Source organism: Hakea prostrata, chromosome 10 (assembly GCF_041222555.1).
Source record: "Hakea prostrata isolate BN-2017 chromosome 10, UWA_Hpros_2, whole genome shotgun sequence".
NCBI lineage: Eukaryota > Viridiplantae > Streptophyta > Magnoliopsida > Proteales > Proteaceae > Hakea > Hakea prostrata.
In genome coordinates, this window is record NC_142609.1 from 14,539 (window position 1) to 21,670 (window position 7,132).

Below are 7,132 nucleotides of genomic sequence, written 5' to 3' on the forward strand. Positions count from 1 at the left end.
CATGAAAAGACAATTGAACACAGTGAACTAGTTTTACTTGAGAGATCAATTTGAAGAAAATGCAAATAGTATTACTCCAAGTCTCAAGATTTACACAATAAACCACATACGATGGTAGAAAAAAGGCATAAACCGCACATATATTCATAACATCAACTACATAATTGCAAATACAACGTCTTCATCTGAGACTCCGATGCATTTGACAATGTGTAACTCTTGGTCCTTCCATTGGGTTGACATGTTAAGTTCAGCTGGTTTCCATTTTGAGTAGACTGCAAAAACAGATAAAATTATGTCAAGAAAAATCGTATATTTTGAAAATAAATAAATAAATACAAGAAAAAAATTTCCCTAACCCACCTCATACCCTACGCCACCTCATACCCTACACCACCTCATACCCTACGCCACCTCATACCCTACACCACATCATACCCTAAGCCACATCATACCCTACACCACATCATACCCTACGCCACATCATACCCTACGCCACCTCATACCCTACGCCACCCATACCGCCGGCAGCCCACATCATACCCTGCGCCACCTCATCACCCCGGCGCCACATCACACCCGGCAGCCCACATCACCGCCGGCAGCCCTACATCACCGCCGGCGGCCCTACATCACCGCCGGCAGCCCCAACACCGCCGGCGGTCCCAACACCACCGCCGACAGCCGGCAGCCCCAACATCGCCGGCACCATCACAACACTGCCGGCACACAAAACTCAACACCCAATACCGCCGCACACAAAACTCAGCACCCAATACCGCCGCCCAAGACCGGAACCACCACCCAAGACCCGCCAGACAGCAGCGCGGAACCCCAAACCACCAAAAACCCTCAAAGTCTTGGTTATCAACTCTATTTCGGAATGGAATTGCAACAAACAAAAGCATAAACCAAGACAAGAGTGGAACGAAATTGTTGTAAATGAGCATATATATAACACCATTCGCTTCAAAGGCGTCAAAGAAGTAGTGATTCTAAGAAGAGTCACCGGAGCTATCAAAGGGCATGAGCGGTGGTAGAGCGAATGAAATCCAGGTACTCGCCGGAGCCATTGTTGGCGTATAGGTAGTTGATCGATCAAATACACCTTAAGAAGCTCTCGTTTCTCTAGCAAAAATAAAGTGAGAAACAAAACCCGGAACCAGTCAGAAAGGCAATGGAAAACAAGAGAAGAAAAACTTGGAAAACACTCAAAAAGTGATTCAACACTTACGGTTTTAGTTGTAAACCACCGATTCCCGCAGAGAAAGCTAGCCGGATAACGTAAGGGTTCTTCCATGCTAAGGAGAAGCATTCTCCTGAAAGCCGAAACATCGATTCATCGGAAATAGTCCTTCCATGGCTGCTCCCGCACACAACTTGATTATGAACTCCTTAAAGGGCCAAATATTTTGGAGACATGAAAAGAGAAACTGGGAGAGGGAGAGACAGAAAAAAATCATCATCGTTGAGTCATATTCCAAAAATAATGAAGAAGTCGAACTGCGAAATCGAGTGCAGTTCGTCTTGTTGAGCTCGTTGTGAGGTCCAGTCTTCCTTTAAAGTTTGAAGAAGAAGAAGAAGCTTCTCTTGCTGCTTCCATCATCGAACGGAACCACCGGTTGAAGTTTGCTGGTTCCATCACCGAACGGAACCGCCGTAAACAAACAAAGGAAGAAAATGAAATTAAACTTTTCCATCGCACGACTGACTTACATGTTACGCTAAGCATATCTAGCCATACAAGTGGCAATGTTAAAACCATCAAATTGTAAAAAATTATTAAAAAATTACTTAACGTGTGGAACAATGAAAATGGTACGACTAATAGACTCCCAAACCCTAAACCCCAAAATTCAAAACCCTAAACCCAAAACCCTAATGACCAAATTGCCCTTTATAACTAAAAAGGCCAAAATACCTTGTAACACCAAATCACCTAACATGTCCTTTATGTGCAAAATACCTTTATACTAAAAAATAATCAAATTGTAACTCATGAGCAAAATCCCCTTTCGGATCAAATCACCTAAATGTCCTAAATGATGAAAATACCATCTAGGACCTGAAATGTCAGTATACACCTTTCTCAAAATCAGAATTTCTGGTGCATTTCCTTAAAATCATGGAGAAAACCGGTTCTGCGGTTGGACTGAGATGGGAATCGTACCGTAGGCATTAAGGCGCTCATCGAACCATTCAATGAGATTTTTGGGGTTATTAGTAATTTAGTTATTACCCAAAATAAAAAAAATAAAAAAATAAAAACCCTTAAACGGATTTGCTCAGCGGTTGTGCAGAGTAGTGCACAACCACAATGCTCAACGTGAAAGATGCTAAACAAGGGGCTGAGGTTAAACGACTGATTTAAAGTTTCTTTTCTGAAACTCATTTACTAAATACACACCCATTTTTGAAACCTTATATCCACCCATTTCTAAAAACCCACTTCAAACACTTCTCAATTCCTGAACTTTCCCTTTTCTGCTTACCCCAAAAAAAAAAAAATTCCCTTTTCTGCATTCTCTTCTTCAATCTTTCTTTTTGTCTGCTGTTATTTTGTTAGAACCTTTTCTTTCATTTCTTTCTAAATGACACTATATTCCTAAAAACATCCTCACTGGTAAAAGCACCCAATGTCTTGGAAAAGAACAAACATAAACGCAAAACGCTTCAACGGCACAAATTTGGTTAATCACTACCAATAGTTGTTCAAACTAACTCTATAAGTTCCACTATTAATACTTCCAAAATGGTTGAAGATGTTTTTTGCAAGTGAAGGAGGTTCAAGATTTACTATAAGGTTATCCGAGTATACCTAATGGAGATGTCACGGTGGGCATGAAAAGACAATTGAACACAGTGAACTAGTTTTACTTGAGAGATCAATTTGAAGAAAATGCAGATAGTATAACTCCAAGTCCCAAGATTTACACAATAAACCACAAACGATGATAGAAAAAAGGCATAAACCGCACATATATTTATAACATCAACTACATAATTGCAAATACAACGTCTTCATCTGAGACTCCGATGCATTTGACAATTGACATGTTAAGTTCAGCTGGTTTCCATTTTGAGTAGACTGCAAAAACAGATAGAATTATGTCAAGAAAAATTGTATATTTTGAAAATAAATAAATAAATACAAGAAAAAAATTTCCCTAACCCACCTCGTACCCTACGCCACCTCATACCCTAAGCCACCTCATACCCTAAACCCACCTCATACCCTATGCCACCTCATACCCTACGCCACCTCATACCCTACGCCACCTCATACCCTACGCCACCTCATACCCTAAGCCACATCATACCCTAAGCCACATCATACCCTACGCCACATCATACCCTACGCCACATCATACCCTAAGCCACATCATACCCTACGCCACAATACCGCCGGCGGCCCTACATCACCGCCGGCAGCCCCAACACCGCCGGCGGTCCCAACACCACCGCCGACCGCCGGAACCCCAACACCACCGCCGACAGCCGGCAGCCCCAACATCGCCGGCACCACCACAACACTGCCGGCACACAAAACTCAACACCCAATACCGCCGGCAGCCGGAACCCCACCCAAGACCCGCCAGACAGCGCCGGAACCCCAAACCACCAAAAACCCTCAAAGTCTTGGTTATCAACTCTATTTCAGAATGGAATTGCAACAAACAAAAGCATAAACCAAGACAGAGTGGAACGAAATTGTTGTAAATGAGCATATATATAACACCATTCGCTTCAAAGGCGTCAAAGAAGTAGTGATTCTAAGAAGAGTCACCGGAGCTATCAAAGGGCATGAGCGGTGGTAGAGCGAATGAAATCCAGGTACTCGCCGGAGCCATTGTTGGCGTATAGGTAGTTGATCGATCAAATACACCTTAAGAAGCTCTCGTTTCTCTAGCAAAAATAAAGTGAGAAACAAAACCCAGAACCAGTCAGAAAGGCAATGGAAAACAAGAGAAGAAAAGCTTGGAAAACACTCAAAAAGTGATTCAACACTTACGGTTTTAGTTGTAAACCACCGATTCCTGCAGAGAAAGCTAGCCGGATAACGTAAGGGTTCTTCCATGCTAAGGAGAAGCATTCTCTGAAAGCCGAAACATCGATTCTTGGAAATAGTCCTTCCATGGCTGCTCCTGCACACAACTTGATTATGAACTCCTTAAAGGGCCAAATATTTTGGAGACATGAAAAGAGAAACTGGGAGAGGGAGAGACAGAAAAAAATCATCATCGTTGAGTCATATTCCAAAAATAATGAAGAAGTCGAACTGCGAAATCGAGTGCAGTTCGTCTTGTTGAGCTCGTTGTGAGGTCCAGTCTTCCTTTAAAGTTTGAAGAAGAAGAAGAAGCTTCTCTTGCTGCTTCCATCATCGAACGGAACCACCGGTTGAAGTTTGCTGGTTCCATCACCGAACGGAACCGCCGTAAACAAACAAAGGAAGAAGATGAAATTAAACTTTTCCATCGCACGACTGACTTACATGTTACGCTAAGCATATCTAGCCATACAAGTGGCAATGTTAAAACCATCAAATTGTAAAAAATTATTAAAAAATTACTTAACGTGTGGAACAATGAAAATGGTACGACTAATAGACTCCCAAACCCTAAACCCCAAAATTCAAAACCCTAAACCCAAAACCCTAATGACCAAATTGCCCTTTATGACTAAAAAGGCCAAAATACCTTGTAACACCAAATCACCTAAAATGTCCTTTATGTCCAAAATACCCTTTCTACTAAAAAAAAAAAAATCAAATTGTAACTCATGAGCAAAATCCCCTTTCGGATCAAATCACCTAAATGTCCTAAATGATGAAAATACCATCTAGGACATGACCCAAAATGTTGTTTATGACGGAAATGACCCGAGTAAAATTCCAAACTGTCTCATACGAGCAAACTACCCTACGTGACCAAAATACTCTTTATGCCAAAATGACCAAATTATCCCTAAATGACCAAAACGTGCTTATGCCCTAATGACCAAAATAACCTTCCTGTCTATAACTTTCAAAATGACCAAAATACCCTTTATGCCAAAATGACAAAAATGTACTTATGCCCTAATGACCTAAATTACCTTCTTGCCCAGAACATTCAAAATGAACAGAATGCCCTTCATCCTAATGACCAAATTGTCCTTTATGACTAAAAACGCCAAAATACCTTGTAATACCAAATCACCTAAAATGTCCTGTATGTCCAACATACCCTTTATACTAAAAAAAATCAAATTATACCTCGTGAGAAAAATCCCCTTCCGGATCAAATCATATCATACTACTATATAAAAGGAAAATCTCCAACACTTGTGGCACGTATTTTCTTAGACCAAAATATCCCTCCTAAATAAACATGAACCTTCTCAAAAAAACCCGAAATCAAACGACCGCACCCCTTCCAGCTCTTCATACCCATCCAATCCCACAATATCATACAACTATATAAATCATATCATACAATTATTAAATTTAAAAAGACAAACACAATTTATGTTCTTTTCTTTTAGTTGACTATAATAACATCCATCCGGTTACCAAAAATAAAATAATATCCCTCCCTATTGTAAAGTACCTTTTCGATAGATATTATAGCCCTTTCATTTCTTTCTACCAGAAAAATTGTCTAATTACTTGATTTCCAAAACCACGTCTCAGGAGAAAATAGATAAGAAAAACCATACATCTTCACCCGACTTTTCGTCCACCATACATCCCCATATGGATATACATAGTTCCCAAATATCATAAGATTCATAACCTTTCAAATACATATTATAGCTGTTTAAATCATAGTAAAACTTGAACCGGCAAGCGTGAGTCGCTCTACCAACCGAAGCCACCTTGAAGCCATCAACCCAACGCCCCGTTACTATCCAACGTTCTAATGAGGTTTTAGCGTCGATCAAACCTCATCCGACGGACTGGTTCTTGAATTCTGTCATTACTACGGCCACCGATTTGTCGATAATCAATCATTTGTATCCCCATCTAATTGCTAACCTTACTAGATTTACTTTGGAATGCGAGTTCGGCATCCGCTGGAATTGTATGGTGGCAAGCTCATGACGATATAGTCCAGCGGCAAGCTCTTGACGATATACACAATGGTGAAGGACACCACAACTAGATGATCCAACAAACCAAGGAGAAGGGCCAATTCTATAGGAATCAGCAGAAGCAAGCATATTGAGTCTCGTGGACGGATGAAACGGCATAGACGTCGTCATTGACCATGCCAAAGAAGCCGAGCACCTCTTCACTGTTGAGAACCCCATCCCGAACCTACTCATCGACGTGTAACTACTTCAAATCGTTTCTTCCATTCAACCAGGAACTTTCTGCCAGGGAGGCTAGGTTGCCTTATGCTACCCTCATTCCTGTCGTCACAGTGGCCATCGTGAGTTATTGACTGAGTTTAATTTGCTTCCCTAAAACCCCCAATTGCTTAATATTAATCTCATTCAATTAGTTATAATCTTTCAACTACACCAATCTGCTTTTGAAGTGGAGACGTGAAACATTGTTTCATAATTTAATTTTGTTGGTTTGTACTTCGATTAGCCTCCAAAATTACAGGCGGAAGAACGCGGGGAGTGGGATAGGGGGTTGGTATTAACTATTAACTAATGTCACTAAAAAATGATATTTATCTTGAAGAACATTTAATGTTAGTTTACCCCCCCCCCCTAAAACTTTAAACAGTGTTCATTGAACAGATCCTGATTTTAAATTGTTGGCTTGGTTGAGATTCATGTTTTGATTGGTAATGCTTAGATCATAAAGATTTAGGTTTAAATTTTATCATTGTAGGGTTAGTCGGTTGTGATCTCTCGGTGGAGATATTATGGGATAAATAAATAAAAGAAGAAAATTTCAGTAGAAAAATTCCCTAAGCCACCTCATACCCTACGCCACCTCATACCCTAAGCCACCTCATACCCTACACCACCTCATACCCTAAGCCACCTCATACCCTACACCACCTCATACCCTAAGCCACCTCAACCCCTAAACCACCTCATACCCTACGCCACCTCATACCCTAAGCCACCTCAAACCCTAAACCACCTCATACCCTACGCCACCTCATACCCTACGCCACCTCATACCCTCCGG

General features: G+C 41.1%; 1 long non-coding RNA gene across 1 annotated transcript; it reads right to left on the reverse strand.

Moving 5' to 3' along the window:
• Positions 1-2,502: 2,502 nt before the first annotated feature.
• On the reverse strand, positions 2,503-4,125 carry LOC149001256 (uncharacterized). Its single transcript, XR_016170379.1, has 3 exons — positions 4,013-4,125; positions 3,788-3,906; positions 2,503-3,088 (listed from the first exon to the last, which is right to left on the reverse strand). It is a non-coding gene; the product is annotated as an uncharacterized LOC149001256 (long non-coding RNA).
• Positions 4,126-7,132: the final 3,007 nt, after the last annotated feature.